Source organism: Triturus cristatus, chromosome 6 (genome assembly GCF_964204655.1).
Source record: "Triturus cristatus chromosome 6, aTriCri1.1, whole genome shotgun sequence".
Lineage (NCBI taxonomy): Eukaryota > Metazoa > Chordata > Amphibia > Caudata > Salamandridae > Triturus > Triturus cristatus.
Window position 1 is genome coordinate 1,234,262,124 of NC_140589.1, and position 25,040 is coordinate 1,234,287,163.

A 25,040-nucleotide genomic window follows, 5' to 3' on the forward strand; every position below is an offset into this window, starting at 1 on the left:
ATTAAGTACACAGGAGAGAAGCATTCATTATTTATATTTTTTACCACGTGATCATGTTCCTCGTAATATGTATATGATTAAGAAGATCAACTATCCTGTAGGAACATAAGCCCATGAAAGATCACGTTTACAGAACATCATGTATTTTGCCAAGCAAGAAATCACGATCACACTTTCTTCACAACTACAATTCCCAGTTTAATGGGTGTGATTTTGTAGTTCTTGTTACGATAACAATTGAGGCTAAATACAACACGTGAATATTTCGCTGACAAGTACAATCCCTTGGGGAATGGGGGTGATTTGGTAATTCTCATCACGCCATTAATGGGCATCAAATAATTTGAGAAGAACCTCCACCCGCATTCTATCACTCTCGTAGAGACTTGTACACTTGAGGACTAGTAATCCCAGCAACACTCTGGGTTTTTGTAGTTTCTATGACGTCTTTTGATCGGCACCAGTAGAATTGAGACCACCTGTGTACTATTGGTTTTCTGAGTATAAAATGGCCGCTTCCTCTCGAGTCAGGTACCTCCGGTTCCAGCTCTTGTAAAGCCCAGGGTACAGACGTAGAGGTAAGCGAGCGCAGCGGCTCCTTGCATGCGCTTCTATTTTTTATTTCTTCACTTTAAATTCAATGCTAAAAAACGGTGGCATATAGATACTCTCGCCCGTTTTTTCCCCTGTTTTGTCATAAGACTTTAATTTTATTATATAGCATTGGGTCATTTAATACCGTCTAGCATGTCTTTAAAACCGCTGTTTTAGCAAGCCAGACATCTGACCCTTCATAAACAATACCAACATAACTTTGCAACATTGCTATTTGTCATGAATAAGTCTCAGTGAAAATAGTTTTTCCATTGAGACATATATCATTTATGCTCAGTATCAACAAAAACAGAACATGCCACTCGCAAAATCAGAGAAAGAGAGGCTGTGTAGTTTTTTAATTTTTATTATTTTTACCATTAATGTTCCCAATGTCCCATTAACATCATGCCATCTGAATATTTTGGGCTTTTGTATCTATAATCCTTGCACCAGTGTACAGATTGAAAAATAATTGAATACCATATCTAGTTGTTGATTATCATAGTCTATGCGCAATATCCACAATTAGAATTCTCCCTTTTTTATACAGAGCGGTGCCTCGCGTACTGAGCTGTCGCAAGGTGAGGTGAGGTATGCACCCGTAAAATACGGGTAAGCACTTTTTCATTAGTTTTAATTATTTTTCTACACACCTTTAGGGTGTAAGGTACACATTAAAAGTACCCCATGCTGAGTTGTTACTCAGACATGTAGCACAACCAATAGTACATGTTCTTTGCCTTTTTCACTGTCTGTGTATCATATATTCATGTCAGTACTTGTTTGTCTCTCTGTTTTCTTTCTCCTTACAGGTGACATCTAATTCCTTGTGACATCTTTACATAATTGTGACCACAAGTGAATGAAGGTTGTATTCGTTCCAACCACTAGTGTCTATATTTACAATTTTTATATATTCACTTTCTTATATATTCCCCTTTCACGAACACTAGCACCTCTGTGCTAGGTTTGCAGCAGCAATCTACACCTAGGTCCTGAGGAAGGCCTTGATCAGAAGTTGATCGATATGGCTGAAACATGTAGACCTGTTTTATAGGACTAGTGCAGTTACCATTTTTTCCTACTGCACTTGCACTGTTTTTAGTTTTGGCACCAAGAGATACTTAATAAAAATTATTTTCCTTTGGTAGTCAATTTTAAATCACTTATTCACATGCACTGCAACCATCAACCTAAATAATAGAGCTTGCTCCATCATTCATGGATTTTAGATAATCCTTGAGTTTGATTATATCAAAACATCCCAGATGATGAAGCATGCCACCTCGGTGGGTGATGGGATTCCGTCCTCTTTAAAGGACTTCCCCCTCTTCTGAGTGGGTTACAGTAGCCTGTACTGTTTTGTGCTTAAAGGGCTCTTTTCGAGTTCAGACAGACTAGCGATTCCTTTTGGTTGTGATATACTGTTGACAGTTGGAATTTGACTCGCGCATGTCTTTAAATTTAAATCTCCTATGAAAATTCTCAATCTGGCACTCCCTGCCATTAGTGAACCGGTAACCAAGATGGTTAACGCCTCTCTGGATTTGGCTACGGTCCCCAAGGTATGGAAAGTGGCCATGGTCAGATCTTTAATTAAAAAACCGAACCTCGACCCCGAAGACTTGGCGAATTATCGCCCGGTATCTTTGTTACCTGGGATGGGGAAGTTAATTGAGAAAATGACAAACATCCAATTAGCGGCATTTCTGGAGAAGCATAATCTCCTCCATCCATCCCAGACAGGATTTAGAAGGGGACAAAGCACTGAAACAGCATTGTTGAAGGTGGTGGAAGAGGCCAGAAGGATTTTGGACGCAGGTGGCAGCGCTGCCATTATCCTTCTGGACCTCAGCGCCGCCTTCGACACAGTTAACCACCATCTGCTGCTGACTCGACTCCGGAATCTGGGGATAACCGGAAAAGCCTGGAAGTGGCTTAGATCCTTTCTGGAGGATAGATACTACCAGGTGTTTGAGGGCAATAGCTGTTCTCGCCTGCTACCGTTACAGTGTGGGGTACCACAGGGTTCATCCCTCAGCCCCACACTGTTTAACGTATACATGGCCCCGTTAGCAGAACTGGTTGCCCCGTTTGGCATCCAGCTAATAAGTTATGCCGACGACACCCAGCTGGTGTTTTCTCTGCAACAAATAGAGTCCCCGCCGAACAATCTGGCTAATTGTCTGGAGACGGTGGTAAACTGGATGAACATGTCTCAACTGAGACTTAATGGAGGAAAAACGGAGCTGATGCTCTTAGGCAGACAGGATATTCCCGACCATATTGCCTGGCCTACCAGTATGGGCGCTATACCATCACCTAAGACAGAAATAAAGAGCCTAGGCTTCTGGCTTGATAATGTTCTATCTTTTGAGAATCAAGCCAGAAAGACATCTGCAGTCTGTCATGGGATACTGAAATCCCTACGCAAAATTTTGCCCCAACTTCCAGAAACAGCAAGGAAGACCGTAGTCCAGGCGTTGGTCTTATCACGAATCGACTACGGGAATGCTATATATCTTGGGGCCCCAACTTCCACTCTTAAAACTTTGCAAGTGGCCCAGAACTATGCTGCTAGGATCTTAACGGGCACTAGTAGATATGTATCGGCGAAGCCAGCCTTGAGATTGCTCCACTGGCTCCCGGTGAAGGAGCGGGTGCGTTTTAAATCACTCTGCATTACACATAAGATCCTACATAGAGAAGGTCCTTCCATATTGGAAAACATGATAAGTCCATATAGGCCCCAACGTAAGCTTAGATCGAGCGAATATAATTTGGCAATTATCCCGAGGATAAAACGAGCCCGCTCAGGCGGTCGACTCTTCTCCCTGCAAGCAGCAAAAGAATGGAATTCCCTCCCGGATCATCTGAGACTGGAACCTACCTTCCTTAAGTTTAGGAAGCAACTTAAAACATTTCTATTCCCCAGAATTTAATGCGGTAAAACAATGTGATGTGAATTAACCCTTGGCTCACTCTGTACCAAAAGCGCTGGGATGCCTACGGGTAGCCATGCGCTATATAAGGGATTTTACAATACAATACAATACAATTTGTCCCTTCGGCCCTCTGTGTTGAACCGTTATTTGTATTGTATAGATTCTGAGATCCCAACAATTTTCATGAACGATTGAAGCATTGTTTCATTTCGCATCCAAACTGGGGCATAGGCTAGGGGGAAGGAGATGCTAAATCAAAGTAAATAGGAGTAGCCCTTGACCCAGGACTTGTGCGCCGCCCCCCCAGGCCACTGCCTTTGAGTCGTGATAGAGGACTTCTCCTCGGCCCAGCCCCTCAAGACCCTTTGAGGATCGGTTTCCACCTGCCACTGTTCCTCAGGGTCACTTGCCGCAGCCCTTTATTCTGCCCACTTTTATTGTATTCTGTGGTGTTCCTTGTATTGTTGCGCCACTGTTTGCTCCATTGTTGCTGTGCCACTTTTTGTAATTGTATTTTGGACTTCACTACCGCTGCTGCCGTTGTTGTTTTCCCGCTCCCACACCCCGCCTGTTTCCAGCTCTCCCGTCTCCCGGCCAATTCCTCATACCTCCCAGAACTACTTATGGAGGCCACTGCGTGGCCTCCAAGGAGTTCTTGTGCACGGCTCTCCCTGGCCGCTGCCTTAGACTCATGACAGAGGACTTCTCCTCGGCCCAGCACCTCGCTCCGAAGTTTGGTTCCCGCCTGCCACGGTTCCTCAGCATCACTCATCGCAGACCTATATTCTGCCCATTTTCATTGTTCTGTTCTGTGCCTTGAATTGTTGTGTCACTGTTTGCTTCACTGTTGCTGTGTCACTGTTTGTAATTGTATTTGGGACTTCACTACTGCTGTCACTGTCATCATTTTCCAGCTCCAGCACCCCGCTGGCTTAACCAGCCAGCCCCTTCCACCTCCCAGGTAAGCTTATCCAAGGATTAGCTCTTGACCCCAGTCGTGTGCGCCGCTTCCTCTGGCCGCTGCCTTGGACAGAGGACTTCTGCTCGGCCCAGCTCCTTGAGGCCCTCCGACGTTCAGTTCCAGCCTGCCGCTGTTACTCAGCATCACTTGCCACAGCCCTTTATTCTGCCCACTTTTATTGTATTCTGTTCTGTGCCTTGTATTGTTGTGCCATTGTTTGCTCCATTGTTGCTGCGCCACTGTTTGTAATTGTATTTTGGACTTCACTACTGCTGCCGACGTCATTGTTTTCCTGCTCCCGCACCTTGCTGGTTTCCTGCCCTCCCAGCAAGCCCCACCCACCTCCCAGGACAACTTATAAAGGCTGCTGCGTGGCTGCACGCAGGGACCACGCCCCGCGCCAGAGACGCTGTCTCTCCTGCTATCCATTGCTACACCACCTCTGACCTTCAAGCCCTGGACCCCGCAGGTCGAGACAACAACTGCTGCATCGCCTCCGCGAGATGCACTGAAGGTCCCGTCGCCTGTCACCACTGCCGATTTATCTTATTCACGAAACCCTCGCTCCACCTACACAGCCGGCCTCTAACCCTCTTGAGCAGCTCCGGTGCATGCTGCTTAACGCCCAATCTCTCTGCAAACACGCCACTGAAATCTGGAATATCATCAACACCTCCAGTCCTGATGTGAAGTTCTTCACCGAGACCTGGCTCACACCATCCTCAGTACTCGACATTGCAACCGCAACGCCCCACGGCTACAAGGTGATAAGATGATACACAGAGACCGAGCCAACAAACACAGAGGAGGCATCTCCATCATTCACAAGGAGACCCCTCCAATGAACTACCTCGGAGGACGACATCTCATCAATCATGTAACAACTCAACTTCCAAATCTGAAATGACGCGAACACTACCGTCAGAGGAACCCTCGTCTACAGACCCCCGATTCCCCGCCCCTGCTGCTGCAACGCCATCTTCGAACTCATCGCCCTCTGGCATTCGACTCCAAGCACTACATCTTCCTCGGAGACCTCAACTTCCACCTTGACGATCCTAATGACAACAACCCAGCCAACCTCTTAGAATGAATGAGCAACATCGGACTCACACAACTGGTCACCAGCCACACATACTGAGCAGGACACACATAGAACCCAATCTTCAGGGACAGCGACAGAATCAAATTCAGCCATGCCACTGAACTCACCTGGACAGACCACAGCATTGTCCACTTCTCCATGGCAGGCTCAGCTGATCACCCCGCATGCCCCCACACACGCCTGCCACAAATGGAGCAAAATGACAGAGACCAATGGGCTGCCGCCCTCAACACCACCAGGCCCTTTACCACCAGCAAGCTGGAGCTAGCCGTCCGAAACTTCTCCGACTGGATCTTCGGCTACCGAGACTACGATTCGCCTCTCTAAAGCCCTCTGCGACTCCCTGGCAGACTGCTTCCACAGCAAGATAGCACACATCTACAGCAGCTTCGACCTGCAGCCAACTGGCCTCGGCCACCTACTGACACACACCAGCAACTCCAACAGCCACCTCACCGAATGGCCACCGCTCACCATGCCAGTCACCACAGCGATCACGACATCCATCCACTCAAGAGCACCCACATACTCCTCCCCCACCACGCCTTCAACCTGGGACAGAAGGAAATAAGCAGTGCCCACACCGATATCCTCAACTTATCCATCACTGCAGCCACCTTCCGTGACGTCTGGAAACATGCAGAGATGAAACCCCTCCTGAAGAAACCCACTGCTGACCCCAATGAACTCAAGAACTGCTGCCCCAACATGCTGTACCCCTTCCCGGTCAAGGTCCTGGAGAGCGTCATCAATCGCCAGCTCACAGACCATCTGGAAAGACACAATCTACTTGACGCCACCCAGTCTGGCTTCTACCCACAGCACTGAGACCGCCTTAAAAGCCCCAACCGACAACATCAGATCCATCCTCGACCGTGGTGAGACGAAGCCCTGATCCTCCTCGCCCTCTCAGCAGCCTTTGACACCATATCCCATCACACTCTCATCGCCAGACTCCACCACTTCGGCATCAGAGGACAGGCCCTCAAGTGGATCACCTCCTTCCTCACAGGTCGCACACAGAAAATCAGCTTTCGCCTTTCAACTCCGAACCCAAGAGCATCATCTGCAAAGTCCCCCAAGGATCCTTCCTCAGCCCTACCTTCTTCAACGCCTACAGGACTCCACTGGCTGACATAGCCCACGGACTCAACATCATTTCATACGCTGACGACACCTTGCTCATCTTTTCTCTCACAGAAGACACCGCCACCGCAAGAGTCAACTTCCAGAACATCATGACCAACGTCGCCCACTGGATGAGATCCAACTCCCTGAAGCTGAACACAGACAAGACGAAGTGCTCATCTTCAGGAAGAACCTCTCCTGATGGGATGACACATGGTGGTCCACTGCACTCAGACCCTCACCAACCACACCCGCAACCTCTGCCTCATCATGGGCAGTGATCTCTCCATGAAACACCAGGTCAATGCAGTAGCCTCCTCCTGCTTCCACGCCCTCTGCATGCTTCGTAAGATTTTCTGATGGATCCCCGTCAACACCAGGAAAACAGTGACTCAAGCCCTCGTCACCAGCTGACTGGACTGTGGTAATGTTCTCTACACTGAAACATCCTCCCATCGCCTCAAACGACTACAGACTATACAGAACGCCTCAGCCAGACTCATCCTCAACCTCTCCAAACGGACTAGCATCACCCCCCATCTCAGAGGCCTCCACTGGCTCCCTATCCAGAAGAGATGCCTGTTCAAGCTGCTGACCTACCCCTACAAAGCCCGCCGCAATACAATACAAATACTGATTGATTGATAGTCGAAATGCATTTTGGTTGCTACTTATGGGGAAGGTGTGTGGAGCTATTGCAATCCTGATATCCTCAAAAAGGTACAAAATAGATTCCTCTGAAGATTAATAGCGTCTCCTGGCGGAAGGCCACCTATTTTTGTCATTCCAAGGTGGGTTTGACTTACTTGGAGGATCTAGTCAAGCTGGCCCCTCTTTTGCTTTGGCTCAAAATTTGGCAAACCTCAGAGGTAGGGCTCACCAAAACTATCCTAATAGATTTATTGGTTCTGGATAACATGGTAAACGTTTCCTGATTAGATTATGCCAATGGCACTTTCGCTAGTCTGGGGGTTTCAGAGTATTTCACCAACCCAGATTCAATAGGGGTTTGCGCATGGGCCCGGATTAGGATCCTTTTCTTAGAACAGCGTCACCATGATTACTGAACAAAGGCTTTGCAACTGCGTTCAATGGCAAATTATTTTGTATTAGCCTCCGAACAGGATTTGAAATTGTATCTAACCTATGTACAAAACCCTCAGTACAAACTATATTTAACTGGTCTACGTTTTGGTTAAAAACACTTGCTCTTAGCTTTTCCTCAACAGGGAGAGTGGTTTAAAAACTTACGGTTTTGCCCTTGTGATGACCGTTTACAACAAAGATATAGTACATTTTATGCTCTTATGTTCTTTGTACTAGTCCTTGCGTTCACGATTTTTAGTTCCAGTCTTGCCTCCTCTTAATTGTCAATCATACAAGAAAAGCATGGTATTTCTCCAGCTGCTAGGTTCGGCAGAAGTTTGTTGTCCTGTTATCAATTTTCTTAGAGCCTCGCTGTAGTGATGACTCCTCACACATATAACGTTGTAGATATAAGTTTAATGTCAAACAGGTGCTGCGCAGCAGTCCGCTTCGTCAGCTTTCCCCACACCGTTACAAAGCATTCAAATCCCCAACAATCCAAGGAGAACCCTGAGGCCAGAAACCTGTGGTCAGAACCACAAGACCCCAAGAGTTCCATGATTCCACTACATTATCCTCTTCCTTTACAAAAGCAAAACAAAAGGGAAACAACAATAAAATAATTTTTTTAAAAACCAATAGAAATATAAACCATTACAGTAAAGGAAAAACAAACACCATACAAAACACAAAACATCTTAACGGTACTTAGCAGGAACAAAACGTTGTCGAGTACTCCTACGTACACCTTGTGTAACAGGAGCTTCAGAAGGAGAAACCATTTGTTTGCTCACTGGATTCTGATCAGGATCATTGTTAATTTTAACCACCCTTGAAGCATTCCACCAATTTTTTTAATTAACCCTCACAGCATTCTTGTACACTTTGTCAACCGTGAAAGGTTCAGAGTATTTTGAACTCCCTTTTTTAATGTGAACAGGAACCTTTATACGTACAATATCACCAACAGCAAAGGGATTTGAAAGAGATCTTTTACTTGAATCAAAATACAATTTCTGATGACACTGAGCTTGAATTACATTTTCCCTCACCACTTCATCCACATTTCTCAAAGAATCCATTTTAACCCACTTTGACATCCACCCTGGATAAACCTTTGAACAAGACTTCCTTCCTCTTAGAAGTTCATAGGGAGAAACACCAGTAGAGGAATGCGGGGTCGTACGATAGAACCATAACATGGATCTCACAGCATTTTGAACATTACACCTCCCCGCTAAAGCCCATTGAATACAATTATTGAGCACTCTATTCATCCGCTCAACCAATCCATTGGTTTGGGGATGATAAAGCGCGCTCCTGGCATGTCTAATCCCTCCTTGATGTAAAAATACCTCAAATTCACGACTAGTGAACTGTACTCCATTGTCACTTACAACAGTGGAAGGAAAACCTTCACGTAAAAAAATATCTTTCAGAAAATCAATGACATTTTCCGAATTAGGTTCATTAATGAAACGAATTTCCAGCCACTTAGAATAGTAGTCAATTACAACAACAGCAAATCTGGAATTAGCCGGAAGCATATTAAATGGACCAACTAAATCTATACCTATATTTTCTCAAGGTCTATTAGGTAACTCAATGGGTTGAAGAGGAGGAGTACGAACTTTTAGACCTTTATCTGAATTTGCACAAATGACACAATCTCCCACAAACAAGTCAACATCTTTGTCCATCTGTGGCCACCAAAAATGTTCACAAATCCTTCTCTTTGTGAGCGTCTTCCCCAAGTGACCTTCATGAGCCCCTAACAACAACCTAGCTCTCAAAATATCAGGAGGAATCAACCTGTCCCCACGTACAAGCAACCCATCTTCCACAGAGAGTTCTGAAGGAACCTTGACAAAAGTTTGAAGAGAAAAATCCACATTCTTCTCCCTAGGCCAACCTTCCGTTACATATTTAATGACATTTTTTAATAAAACATCCTTAGAGAGAGAAACTCTCCACTCGTCTTCACTTATGGCACACATTTCATCCAACCCTAAGGATGCTACAAAACATTCTTCATCATCATCATCATCCACCGTTTCACATACCGATTCCACAGGATGCCTCGAAAAAAAATCTGCTCTTACATTCTTGTACCCAGAGATATGACTCACTTCAAAATCATACTGTAACAATTTAGTAGACAACTGTGTAATTCTGGGAGTGTGTTCTTTGATTTTCTCCCCAGAAAGAATAGAAACAAGAGGACTATGATCAGTCTTAAGCTTAAAATGTCTGCCCCAAATATATGGACTGAATTTTCTAATGGCCCACCAGCATGCCAGTAACTCTCTCTCAATAACAGAAAAGTTCAATTCCGACCCTCGCAACACTCTTGAAGCATAACCAATGGTATGCTTGTTGCCTTTAACGTTTTGTGTAAGTACAGCTCCTAAGCCCAAACCGCTTGCATCTACTGTAACTGTACAAACAACACTAGGATCAAAAGGTTTGAGTATCTTGGAACTAATCAACTCGCCTTTGATCCATTCGAAAATTCCTTCACACTGCTTATCCCACACAAAAGGGACACTTCTCTTAAGCATATTTGTCAAAGGTTGAAGTTTAGTAGCATACCCCGGTACAAAGCGTGAGTAAAACTCACACAGACCGATAAATGACTTAAGCCCCACTTTATCCTTCGGAGGCGGAGACTCAACAATCGCCTGCACAAGTCCTGGTCTGGGTTCCACTCCATGTTCAGAAAGAACATGACCCAAATACTCAACTTTCTGCACCCTGAAAACACATTTTTTTTTCTTTAAAACAACACTCCCATTGCGCAAAGCCTCCAAAACACAAAACAAATTTTCATCATGAGATTCACAAGTTTCACCATGAACTAAAACGTCATCCTGGAATACAATAACGCCTTTAATGTCCTTCAGAATATTTGACATAATCCTCTGAAAAACTGCCGCTGCAGAAGCCAGACCGAAGGGCATCCGGCAGTATTGGAAACTACCAATAGGAGAAACAAACGCAGTTAAATGCCTTGAAGAAGGATCAAGAACAACTTGGTGATAAGCTGAAGCTAAGTCAAGCTTACTAAACCACTTCGATCCATTAATGAGGAACAACATCTCGGGGATTTTCGGGAGAGGATGTGAATCTATCCAAATGTTTTTATTTAGACTGCGCAAGTCAACACAAACGCAAATCTCTCCATTCCTTTTCTTCGCTACGACCAGAGGAGAAAGCCAAAGAGAGGACTCAATCGGTTCAATAATACCTTTCTTGCACAGATCCATAAGTTCACTTTCTAATTGACTTCTCACACTAAACGGTACATTCCTGAGACGATGTTTAACCGGCACAGCATTATCCTTGACCTTTATAATATGAGTAAACCCCTCGACTCGACCAAGTTCTTCACCAAAAACACTAGGGAAGCGCTCAGATAACAAATCAATGAAATCGTCAGATCGAAGAATAGAAACTTGGTCCTTAGTGCCAGGTCTCAACACCATTTTAAACAACCCCTGATGAAACCAACCAAGAATGTTTAATCCTTTAATAGCCACATACACTTTACCAAATATCTTTCTACCTCTAAAAACTAAAAAGTCTTCAAAATACCCCGCCAACTCAATAGTTCTTCCTTCGTAAGAAACAGGAGATCTATCAGGTGGAAGTAAAGGACGGGAACCCCACACCTCTTTAAACTTTTCTTGAGTTACCATCGTTATCCTTGCACCAGAATCAACTAACAAACAAACTCTCTTTTCGCCAATATCTATATCCACATACGGATCCACACATTCAGATTGTAAGTTGGTATCTTTGCATACATCTCCAACCACAACCACCATGTCTCTCAAATCGTCTTGTATTTTCTTGAAGTCTTCTGATTTACATTCAGACAGCGAAACATTTGCAACAGAAGATGTAGAAGGAGAAGGAAACACATGGGTCACTTTACCATCTTGAAAAGACACAGATCCCCTCTTTACATTTTGGCACACTTTTGCAAAGTGACCCATCCTACCACATGCCCTGCACATGACATTACTAGCAGGAAACATCCGCCCAGATTTAAAGTGTGGAAAGCTTCCACACTTAAAACATATGTTAGTTTGCTTAAAAAACTTGTTGTCATTTCTAGCACTATTTTTAGTGTCTTCTTTTGTGTTAGAGTGTACAGATTTTTCTTCTAGTTCCTTGACAGAGACTTTTGAAAGTTCAATACTTTTCGCAATATGAATAGTCTCTTCCAATGTAGGGTTCCCTAAAGATAATAGCTTTTGTTGAATACTTTTGTCGGTACACTTACAAATATATTGGTCTCTTATCAATTGGTCTCTAAAACCCTCAAATTGACACTCTGCACTGAGAACACACAATGCAGAAATAAAGTCTTCCACTTTCTCACCTAACCGTTGCTCTCTCTTGAAAAATGTGTGCCTCTCCACAACCAGACTGAATTGCACACCAAAACGCAGCTCTAATTTCTTTACACATTCTTGGAACTCATCCATGTCTTCTTCATTGTCGGATCTAACTAAGGGAGAAAGATGCTTAAAGATGTCTCTCCCCTGAAACCCTAACACATTTAAAAGAAGACATTTCTTTCTCTCTGCTCTGTAACGTGAACCACCTATAGCTCCAATGTACGTTATAAATGCGTCGTACCGTTTTTCCACGAAATTGGTGGTTCCCCTGGTGTTTCCAGAAAAGGTGGTGGTGGTGAAACAGATTGCATTTTAAGTTAATCTTACTTTAAAAAGATAACAACGGTTTAGCGATACACAAACAACAAAAATGTGTTACAACACAAACATTCGTGCATTACATGACACTAAATTGTGTTTTAAACATAAAATAATTGTAAATGTATACCTCACGAACAACCAAGGTAGCAACAACTAAATGCTTGTATTTGAATTCCACTTGAAATTCAATAGAATGTACCAAAGCTAAAATTTCTTTTTTTAAATATGCACTTGCATGTTTTCACACATAAACCTGCCAAGAACGGTGTACCGGTGAACGTTTTTTTTAAACACAGTACCTTGTTAAAACGCCGAATCTTCTACCTCGATTCTTTTTAATTAGAAGCACTGGCCGTTTCTTTTTTTTTTTCTCCTACTTCAATAATCCATTTCCTTTCGATTTTCTCTCCGCACGGGTTCTGCAGCACCTGAGCCAAATCGTCGCCAAATATTCTGTAGTGATGACTCCTCACACATATAACGTTGTAGATATAAGTTTAATGTCAAACAGGTGCTGCGCAGCAGTCCGCTTCGTCAGCTCTCCCCACACCGTTACAAAGCATTCAAATCCCCAACAATCCAAGGAGAACCCTGAGGCAAGAAACCTGTGGTCAGAACCACAAGACCCCAAGAGTTCCATGATTCCACTACACTTGCCAATTAAGAGGAAAATATATTCTTAAACATAGGACCGCATACTGTCTGTTATATTATCTATTTCTTGTAATATATAGCTATATCTGCAAATTTTTAGGACTGTTTTATTTGGTCTTTGATTTTTTAATCAATTATTAATTATGTTATTTTGATTTCGAGCATATAATGATAATGTTAATTAGCGGATATTTTTGTCAAATGTATTGTGCACTCGAAATACTGTGTTATGTACTTTTATGGCATTAGTACCGAATACAGTTTAATGGCTGAGTGACTGAGTACTTTATAACTTTTGGTCCTTGCCTTTGTGACTACACCCACAGACCCTGCAAGAAAGAGAGCAGAACTTTCAGGCCTAATGCTGAAGGCTCTATATGTGAGTATGTCTTACTCCTCTACATTTGGGAGTAAGTCGTGCCTATGGCAGGAGTAAAACATACCTACTCCGAGAGACCCCTTTGTGAGTTGGGTCAATGGAGTTTTAGAAGACTCAAAATAAAATTGCAGCAACCCTACACACATGCCTATTCCCTGCTGACGAGAGGTAATAACCTCGAAACACGTGTCCAGGGATGGCCAACGCGACTTTAATTTTGCTTAATAATCTGGCAGAGGCGCACTCGCTGATGCTGACTTCATGGACCACAATGCTTTGGGGTAACACGCTGGTAGGACGAGCAGTGTGCGACCAATTGGATTTGTGTTAATATTCAGGCTCCCTTGAGCCGGTGGAACTGACAAGCTCATGGTTACGCACCTGAGTGCCACGACCGGTACTGGACCTGAGAACAATTTTTGGCAGCCTACGCAGCAACCCTACACACATGCCTATTCCCTGCTGACGAGAGGTAATAACCTCGAAACACGTGTCCAGGGATGGCCAACGCGACTTTAATTTTGTTTAATAATCTGGCAGAGGCGCACTCGCTGATGCTGACTTCATGGACCACAATGCTTTGGGGTAACACGCTGGTAGGACGAGCAGTGTGCGACCAATTGGATTTGTGTCAAAATAAAATTGAGCTTTTCTCCAAAATATACAATAATCCCCCTAAGAAAGGTCAATTAAAATTAAATCAAATATATAAAGCACCCAGCTGCCAAATAAGGCGCCGCAGCGCTAGAAGCAGATTAGTAGGCACAATAATAGCGTGATGTTAAAGACTGAATAACCACGTTTTAAACCGGGATCTGAACTGGCTTTCTTTGTCCATTTAATCAATAGTGTGTTTGATTTATTTTAACAGCTATATTACTCTAAGACAAAACAAATGGGGAGACAGAGTAAAACGAAGGGACGAGTGTAAGGCAAGCCGGTTTGTGGCCAGCCACAGCTGAAGGAACTGCTCGCCGACCACAGTCAGTTCAGTTCTGACAGAATAATGTACAACTCAGTCTGGTACCTATTTTGTAAGCATCCGTAGACCAATAAACATGGAAGACCAAAAAACGTTGTCCAAAGTACATTTTTCATTTAACGTAAATAAATGATGGTTGACTTATTAATTAGAAACACTAAGGAATTCGCCGCCGGAGCCAGGCTAATCCGATCGGGTACGGATTCTGCCAAAATAAATGTGGTACCTTCCTTAAGTTAGCACTGGGGATCAAATGAATGAAAACCCCCTTCCATCTCCCAAGCCGTCACTTACTGCTGGAAAACAACAAAAAAACTCGAACCAGTGCTGGAAATGAATCAGAGGGCAGCCCATCGTTCGGTAGCCAGCGTATGATTCAGCAAAGCTTTCTTTAAAAGGTCCCAAAGCTATTAAAAGCCGGTGTTCGGCGAGACCTGCTCTGTCCAAAGCATCTGCGAATGCCGGCAGCCGGCTCCCGCGGATTCCGTCAGCAGCGCGCGGCGCCGCGAGCGGCAGCTTCCACTCAGTGAGTGACAGCGCGGGAAGCGACAGGCGCATCACAGAGCATCTTCTGTCCGTGAAAGGTAGGACGCTAGCATCAGGGGGAAGTGGCGACATTCATGGAGATGTGTGGCAACACATAATAACCATGCGGTACGAGCAGAAGGTAAACGTATTGAGACGCTGGCTGGCAGTTTCAGGACACCTGTGACTACATTTAAAGAATGTGTTTTTTTTAAATTTCACCAAAAATATTTGGAAAAACACAAGGGCAGTCTGATCAGAAAAAGGCAGAACATCACAGCACACGAAAATCTTTCATTATGGTGTATTTTGGCTCTTGGGGTTACTGTGGAAGATATTTGTGTGTGTGAGTGTGTGCATATATATACATATATGTGTGTGTGTGTATATAGATAGATATAATACTTTTTGGGTAAAATAGTCTGTTTTATCTAGATTTAGAGCAGATGTGTATGAGACTGCGATACTTTGCGCCTGTATATATTTAATTTTTTTCTTAAATATGTTAACTTCGCAAGATTTGCACACTTAAAAGAAGTGTGGCAATAAAGTTGCGCAAAACCGGCATTTGCAAAAGAATTTTAGAAAAAAAATACTTGTAGTGGGAGAATTTTCCAGGAAAAAAACATTTTTGTAGGCGAGTTCTTCTATAAGCTTTTTTTCTCTGAAATTGCTCCTGCCAGGAAAGCTTCGAGCAGTTCCAAACTTCCCAACTTCATCCAGTGGAAAACTTGTGAACAAAAATATTTATCGCGCTAGCAAGATAGACAAACGCAGCAATGAATACCAGCTCCACAGTTCTGCTTCTAATTACATCGGAGACCTAGTCCTCAGCTCCTTATGTAACGAACTAAATGTACTGGTTAAAAAAACATAGCAGAGGCAAGAGGGAGCAGGAGGAAGGGAAGGAAGGCACATCATCAATTAATGTCACGAGGAGAGTTCAGGACCTTTGGTTTGTTTATATGGGATTTTTTATTGAAATGGTTTTATAATGTATTGTATTGTGGTAGATAAATTAGTAAAATACCAATAAAGTAGGGAGTAAGTGTCGAACTTGAGGAAATAAGGTTACCACAATTGTGAGGTGTAGTTCGCACCTTTGAACTTACTCCCTGACCCATAAATTAGGAACAGTTTGCGGTTAAAACTTGGATTATGGCTAGGACTTTCCTTAATTTGAGGTAGTTAAGCTGATCTCTTAAAATAGGCTATTTTTTTTCCAAAAGTTGGGGGCCCAAGATTTTGAGGAATCTTCTGATGAGTTTAATTTGTTTGGATTTACTTTGGCAGAGATAGGATGCATTCGTGGACTTCAGGATCCTCTGAAGTCGGTATCATGAGGCAAAGTCAATAGATCTTGGTTTAATATAATACCGCATGCAAACAAAGGCCAGTAGAAACTATGTTCCTGTGTCATAACACATGAAAGTCATACCTATTGGCTTTGCCTCTGCCCAGCTGTGGTGGTAGTGTTGGTGGTGTGGTAGTAATGCTGGTGTAATATTGGTGGCGCGGTGTTGGTACTCTAGGGGTGGCACTGGTGGAATCTGTAGTGGTGGTGGTATGGTATTGCTGTGATATTGGCAGCAGTGTTACTGGAGGTGGTCGTAGCATTAGAGGTATTTACAGTGGTATTGGTGGTGGTGGTTGCGGCCGAAGCAGTGGTGGTGATGTACTGGTAGTGGTACAGGCGATAGTGATATTGAAGGTGGTATCAATGAAGTTGCTGGTATTGGGCTGGCATTGGGCATGGTTGTATTTGTAGTGATCATGGTACTGTTGTTATTGATAGTTTAAAAAAGAAGTCAAACGCCTGCTCATGAACAGCCACCGGAGACAATAGTCCTGTAACTTCTAAACCTTTGGAATGACCTTTCATCCTTGTCCTCTCATACCTTGATGCAATCCGCTTTCTGTTCAATATGCCGATGTTCATATCAATTTGCCTTTTAAGCTTTTAATGTTCTTGCATAGTTTTCTATGGTTTTCTGCCTGCTAAAGTTCAACAAGCAGACGTCGTAGTACATTGCTCTGGTACCGACCGGGTCAGTAATCTTAGGTTCGATCATGAATAGACTGGTGAGTCAATAGCTTTGTAGCATCACTTACATTTTGAAATGCTGCTCACATCTTATGTTCTACCTGTCCTTCGTTGCAAGCTGGCTTTTGCGCAACACACTGATAACGGTCTACCTTTGTCTAAAATCTGCTATTACTGTTGTTACGTTGATTTTGATTATCCTTTCCCGTACTAGCACAAACTAGCGGGCGACGATGTACAGCGCTGTGATACCCTGTCGGGTCATGTTTGCGCTTTATAAAACTTTTCAAATAAATAATAGTAGTGTGCTATTGGTGGTGTGATACTGTGGTGGTATTGGTTCTGTGGTAGTCTTATTGGTGTTGGTGTTCGTAGTAGTGTGGTACTGGTGTTGTGTGATATTGGTGACAGTGTTATTGGAGGTGGTGGCAATAGCGTTATTTGTGGTGGGATTTGTTGTGATTTTAGCAATGGAGGTTTAGGTGGTGGTATTGTTGGCGTCTAATGCTGATGGAACTGGTGGTGCTTGTATTGGTGGTGGTATTGCTCAAGTTGGTGGTACTGGTGGTGGTAATGGTTGTATTGTTGGTGTAACTGGTGTTGGCATTGTTCGTGGCACTGATGCAATTGGTGCTATTGGTATTGGTGTTAGTGTGATATTGGTGGTGTGATATTATGGAGTTATTGGTTCTGTGATGATGGTATTGGTAGTAGAGTGCTACTGGTGTTGAAAGATATTGGTGACAGTGTCATTGGAGGTGGTGGCATAAATAACGCTGCTACTTTGGTGGGACTGGTGATAGTGGTATTAGTGTTGGCGGTGGTGAAGGTGGTGTCTAGTGCTGATAGTATTGGAGATAGTACTGGTTTTTGTGATGTAGTGGTGGCATTGGTGCTATTGCTAGTGATATTGCTAGTGGTATTGCTACTGCTAGTATTGTTGACAATGGTGTAGGTCATATTGGCGGTGACGTTGGTGTAGTATAAGTGGCGTTATCGTGCTAGTGGTATTGGTAATGTGTGCTATTGGTGACTGTGTGTCATAGTGGAGGCAGGAAATATATTGGTGGTGAATCGGTTTAGATGTTGGTTTGTTAAAAAAAAACCAATTAGGAGGCTGTGATAGGGTTAGGCTGGCACTGGGGTCTTGAGAAAAGCATTGAAAAATGCCTGCTGCAGTCACTAAAATGGTAGTTTTCTGTTTGTATACAATAAATGAGATGCATACTGGAATGTGGGAAAAGTGTGATGGTAAAATGTACTTATTAGGTTTAAAACAGTCCCTAATGCCTCACAATGCAAGTACTCCAGAGGAGGCAGAATGATCCACCAAACAGACGGCCGAAGGGAGCTGATCCAAAGCCAACTTTATTGTAAACAAAAAGCCATGCACACAGCAGTGCTGTTAACCCAAACCTAAAAATAAGTATGACACTACCTGTCTTTCAAAGATGAAACGATGAAAATATAACTTGTGGTTGTACGCTAAAATATTCTAACCTTGGATTTGCAATGAAATTCAATTATTGCAAAGTACTTCATATGAGAGGGAACAATCTTTCAGGGTGTCAGGGTGCTCTGGTGTAAGATGTCAAAAACACCTTTCTGCAAGAAATCTGTCACAAATCAACTCTATGTGCCTTAGAAGTTTTACAACTCCATTTTGGAAGGCTGTTGTTATGTTTTAAAATCACAAAATACAGTTTTTGTGAGATAGCCAAATGAATTCTGGGTGTTGTAGTCTTATTTTGTTTCCACTGGACTAATTATACTAACATACCTGAAATCAATAATTTGTAGGTGAAAATCCCTGGACTGGAGACACTGATCTTGACATGAAGGGAGGTGGTCACCCTCCTTCGAACGCCCAAATCTATATCACCCTTGGGTTCAATGTACGAGTAAATTGAATAGCCTTTAAAAAATGTACACCAACATTTTCACCAAAAGAATCTCTGCAATAAAGCATTCTTACTCCTCCTGATGCCACGAGCTACATTAAACATCAACCCATCAACCAAAGCCATGCTCCCGCTGAGGGCACAGAATCAAGATTTGTTGGCAAGCAGCAATGTGCATCTCGTTCACAGAAATCTTTAATAAGGCAAGTATTTACCAATTTGAATTAGTTCCCAATTTCTGTGTGCATAAGTACTGTAGAAAAACCTATGTGATCACTAATTGTTATTATAATTTTAATTGTTTTATATAGCGTACACTGCATAACTTAATTGTTTCTAGGCACAGGGTAGATAAAAGATCTGTGATGAGGATTAAGCATGTAGAACAGGCACACAGGGCGGTTGTGGCATGTCTTCCAGTATTATAAGAAGTGGGTTTTGAATTTTTTGTAAATGTAAGGAGGTTATGTTTTATATATCATCGACAAAGCCAGATTTACAGCAGCAGTACTGGCTAGAGAGCTAAAGTAAACAGAAAGTAACCTTTTCTTGGACGCCATGTTTCCAAACATACACTTAGATAGCTTCTAATTGTTTCCAAATCCAAGTTCACCTCCAAGGTGTTTTTTATTTAGCACTTCATACCACAGCCTCAGTCCTGGCATTTCCAAGCATTGAAAATTAAAGACGCCATTAATATAGAGCTGATGGTACTAAATTTACTGACCTCAGAAGGATAGACAAGTAAGTCTGCCTTTCCAGGATTCGAACGCGTTGCCTGTGGATTGTCACAGTGGGCCTCAATTCACTGATCCATTTTTGGTGAACTGACAGTGTGGACTTTTTATATTTTTGCTTTTACTTTGCAATTGGAATATATAAAAGGTAATACTTTAAAAAAAGAGATACTGTAAGGGGTGGTGATTACTGAGATTGGATTGCCACTGTATTATAACCTTCTCACTTCTAGTTACACAGTGAAAACTCTTAGCCTCTGCTGATGATGCCCTGGACTTGTATGTAATAGAGTTTGTTGGACTTTTCCAAACTTCTCATCACTGAGTGATGCAAGCCTGGGTATTGGTAAGCAGTTACTCAGAATACACACTGTAAATGATCACAGGAAAGTTCTTGTTTCAATTTTTGGTGCTTATTTCACTTTTTAGGTCTGACCGAGAGACATTTTAGATGTCTCACCATCTTCGTGTTTTCAAAAATAATCCTAATAAAAATGCATCATATATACAAGGGCTTTTAGTCAGCCCTCCTTAGCCACTGGTCTGCTCAAGTGACATTCAATTTTTCTTCCGCACAGCATGCAGCATTTTTTCCTGATCACATATATACAGTCGCCTGAAAAGGAGTGCACTGGGGTGCCAGGGCTGGTGTACATGTGCTAGTGGGCCACTCTTTTATTTTTATATTTTTGCCTAAGGGTGTATCGCGGGTTGCAGAAGTTTGCAAATAAGAAAACCGGGCAAGGGCAGACCTACTGGCTTCTGCCAATGCTTCTTTGATTTGTAAGACTTCAGCCAGTATATATGAGGATATTGCTCTCTGAGAAGGAATCTCTTTTATCAGTCCTTTCTGGAGCAGCCCACATGTTCTTCATTCGAGAACAGTCGCTGGCACCCTTGTTAATTACACACCTCCGTTCTTTGGGTCCTATTCAGTATATGAACAGTGGCCCAGCAGTTCTTGAGGGAAAATGGGGGCCATCGCTAGACAACTCACCAGTCCAGAGTCTCCACCCCAGAAGTTCATGGCCCTCTCAACTAGAAGCTCCATCTCAATATGGAACCCACTTGTCTGAACGGAAAAAACTGAGGCCATCAGAATACGATCCTATAGTTCTGCTTCTCCACCTCATCTGACCTCACCCAACCTTTTACATAGGGCTGTCCATTATGTGTTCCTTCCCACTCAAACCTTGAATGGGTTGGGGAAGGTCTGGCTGCTCCTTATCTATTCCCTTGTCCTGTGCGATTGGTTATCAGGAGCAATCCCTATCTAAGTGAATCCCATCCTTCTGGGCTGTTTGGTATAAGAAATGACAGGAAGTCGGCACTTTGCTCTGTTAGCCCACGTGAAAAGCTTCCCTGCCCCCAGTGGCATATAGCATCTCTGGTGAGTGGTGGAGCGGGCCAATGGGTAAAAATAAAAAATAAAAAAAACACTTACCTGAGACATGTTCGACTACGACCCCCTTCCTTGCTGCAAGTCTTTCTCCTGCAGCACAAGCCATTGAGAAGTTCCTTAACAAATCCTGGCGCTGCTCTTGTGCTGTAAGAGCAGTGCCCTGATTGGAGGGAGCGGACTCACTTGCCACTCCCAAGGACATTGGAGCCCTGCACTTACTCTAACCCAGCTTTGAAAAGTGCCGAGGCAGCCCACCGCCTCTCTGCTGCTGTTACTCAGTAGCAGACCCGCCCCCTTCCTGAAGCGAGCATCAGGATGGGGTTATATTGAAAAATAAAATGGTAATAAACCAACTTTAGGAGAAAACTACAATCAAATTATCAGAATGCAAGGTCTGCCTATGCTTTTGGTATGATTATACCTGTGAAAATTGATGTACATATGCATTGTGCCTCCTGCATCAAAGGTAACAGCAGGTTACTTACAGCACTATGGCAGCTATCGAATAGGAACTTTTGTAGCAGCAAGCTGGCTTTAAGCTAATTTGCAAGGGCCACAAACAATGCAGAATTTAAGAATGCTTTCCCTAGTCCTGAACGAATGAACCAGCTCTATACCAAGCATTGGCAAATACATACGTCTTGCTATGTTGAGTTTTGCCGATGCTTTATTAATGCGCATGCCTACAGATTGATGTGGGTACAATTTTAATATATACCAGTCCAAGATGGCGGATATCACTTAGAGTTAAACAAAACAAAACAAATTGCGTGCGTATAAGTGCTTTTTTGTCAGAGGAGTGACCCAGCAGTAAATGCCAGTTGTCGAGCAATCCAAAAAAATGTCAAATAAAGCTTGTATTTGAAGGACTGTGAGTGCATAAGCAACAGAGGAGCGGGTAGGGGATATTTTGGGGGAAAAGAATAAGCAGGGTTTGGTGAGGGAGGAGCTACATGAAGTGCTTGGGGTTGAGGTGATTTTGAAAATAAGAAACAGCACACAATGGAGGGAACAAGTGGAAAAAAGAGGGAGCAACATGAAGCACTATGGCAGGGCGGGTATTTGAAGCAGGGAAAGCCCACAAAAAGGAGCAAGAAAACACATACACTCTGATGGAGTGCTAAAGGAAGAAGAAAAAAGTAGTTGGCTAAATGTGAAGAGTGGGAGGATACAAGTCAGTCACTGAAAAGGATGGTCCAGACGCTATTCTCCAGGGGAGGGACAAACACAAGAAGAGGAAGGCAAGGCATCAAATAAGAAGCAAGCAAATGAGAATGACTACAAAGACAACCAATGGTAAGCATTTTGTGGACTCTAAGCACACTGTAGGTTTTTGGCATGATTCACAGAACGTCTTTCGCAAAAAGACAGCTAAAAGATGTCTTTAAGAGGGACCTAATAACTAGATGGCCACCTTGGGAGCACTGCGGGGACTTAAAGGATCTAGAGTAGTATGGGAGAGCCATGTACTATCCGGCATTTACTGGGAAGGGCCAGGGAGCTAAAATACTAATTTGTAAAAAACGATTTGGAATTCTGATTGAAATACGAGTGGGGTTTGGCCCTGTCCACAGCAGAGCAGGGTAGGGGGCTGATAGCTGAGGCTGGCTTGTGTAGGAAGTGCCACACTCTGAAGGGCTGGGATTCTGAGCAACAGGTGTACTTTAAGCCAGGAGAGTCCAGTTTTGGTCCTCGAGGATTACAATCGAGTCAGATTTCCCACGTGTATATTCTGTAAATGTAAATCATTCCGCTGTGCAAAATGCAGTAGTAGTAATTAATTCCCCTGTGCAAAATTGAATATAAGGTTTGGAACTAGCCCTTGAGATAGGAACGGTGTGAGTAAACAAAATAGCGTTCTCTATCCTGGAGCACTCCCATTCAAAAAAGAGAAGTTTTTTGCCCTTTTTTCACTTATTTGTCGCCACCATTAGGTGCGCATTTCGATGGGCCCTACGGTTAAATCGCATCATATAAACAGCAGCCCTAACTTGATTACCAACATTGGGCAGCCCTGCTTGAAGTGATCTGGGAACATTGCCAAGCATCACTATGGTGAACCTTTTACCGAGGAACACGAGAAGGTAAAATATACACTAGTACCTTTTCTGTTTACAAAAACAAAACATTCCCCAACAAATATCTATTCACCATCAATGTAAATGGTGGGTGTGTTGGGTAACCTATGGAAAGGCTTAACTATAAAAGCGACAATATGACGTTTAAGCAAACTATTGTTCACTCCCAAAGTATTCTCTCTACAAACAAAGAAATCTAATTAGTACAAATAAAATGGTTGCCACAGTTATGGCCGAGAAACTGCTATCAGAGACTATGGCACATTCAAAATGACATTCAGGATAGGACAAGCTGTTTGGTCGGAGGGGATACACTCTGACTGCAAAGTGACGTCTTAACGCATGGGAACGCTGGGTAGTTGCCCGGTGGGCACACGAGCATAGGAACCCCATGCTAATCTATGCACAGACCAGAATTTAATTTTGTTGCAGGTACCAATGAATATAAGAATATTTTTTCGCTAATTTACATTTTTATTCCTGTGAGTGGTTGGGTAGGCAGGGCCCAGTGCACTGCTCTGCCCGGGGGCTTATAATGCTGTTAAGACTGCCCTGCAAAGTATGCGTGATCACTCATTTAGCCTGGCACTGGAATAATGCTGGGCGCGTCTGGGTTTGTAAACCCGACATTTTACAAAATAACACGGCTGAAATCGGTATTATTTTAAGGCATACTTGTCAGTCTGTGTCTCCTCTAAATGTGAACATCCAGCTGGTACGCAAAAGGCGTGATGTTTTCTATGTAAACCAAAACAACCCCAAATATCATAAAATACCAAGGCTGCGAGTGTGGCTTTCAACAGGCACAGGATGGGGTCTATTTAAAAGAAAAAAGCAAAAAACACTAGTAGATTCCGTACTCTGTAAAGCAATCCAGGGAAATAATTTACTTGTGGTCATATCACTGATATCAGGGACATTCACAGTATAAACACCCCACCCCAAAAAAAACAGCCCCCCTATTGACCTGTCAGAACAGCTCTTCGGGCATTGCCAGATTGCCCTATATGCCAGTCCGAGCCAGGGTAGGAATTAAAGGTCTCGGTCTTCCTGGAAATGTTCTAGCAGGGCTTGTCGACACATGGAAGAGCATGCGGTAACTTAAACAGGTCATTCAAAGTTTGACATTCTTTTTAAAACCAACCACATTTTATATTCGTGCAAAAAAAAAAAAAGAAAATCCACCAGATTTCACTTGTGAGAAATCGCACAGTGGAACTGGCTATAATTCCGATTTCTGCAGCTTGAGGGGAGGGACAACATTCAGTGTGACCATGCAGTAAAACCGAAACTGCATGTTATCCCTCATTCTGATCTATGTAACTAGGAATGCGGAGACAATAGTGTCCTGTGGAAACATTTCAAGGCGAAGTAATGGTGGCTTTTCCGCTGGACAATGTGACCCTCCAGTCTTCCTGCGGGCCATAAAGTGATGCATAGGCCTGGCTTTACTAAACAACAGTTGGATTCCTCACACATATTCTATGGGCAGGGCTTAATGTTTGCAGGTGGTGGAGACACGCACATATTTGACTTATTGTTCCTCAGCAGACTTTGACCCAGTGCAAGAGAAAAAGGCTAAAAAAGAAGACAAGAGAAGGAAGAAAGAGGAGGAGTGGAAACAGTGACAAAGCTAGAAGGGATGAAAAAGAAAGAGTGAGATACCTAAACAGGAAGTGTTGGGTGGGGGTATTGGTATGCTCTAAGCCAGTCCATTCAGCAATGCCAGAGGCGGAACCTAAGTTAAACTCTGGCCCCCTACTCTTTTTTTTTCTACCAGAAATTAAGT

The 25,040-nt window shown here is 43.2% G+C and overlaps 2 protein-coding genes across 2 annotated transcripts in view; one reads left to right on the forward strand and one right to left on the reverse strand.

The window, feature by feature from the left end:
- NT5DC1 (5'-nucleotidase domain containing 1) overlaps positions 1 to 25,040 on the reverse strand; it is a 1,278,063-nt gene that overhangs the window by 837,010 nt on the left and 416,013 nt on the right. The window lies entirely within an intron of this gene.
- Positions 14,892 to 25,040, forward strand: part of COL10A1 (collagen type X alpha 1 chain) — a 170,342-nt gene continuing 160,193 nt past the window's right edge. Inside the window, exon 1 of the mRNA XM_085612173.1 lies at positions 14,892 to 15,148. The gene's annotated coding sequence lies outside the window, so the exon portion shown is untranslated. The remainder of the gene's footprint in view (positions 15,149 to 25,040) is intronic.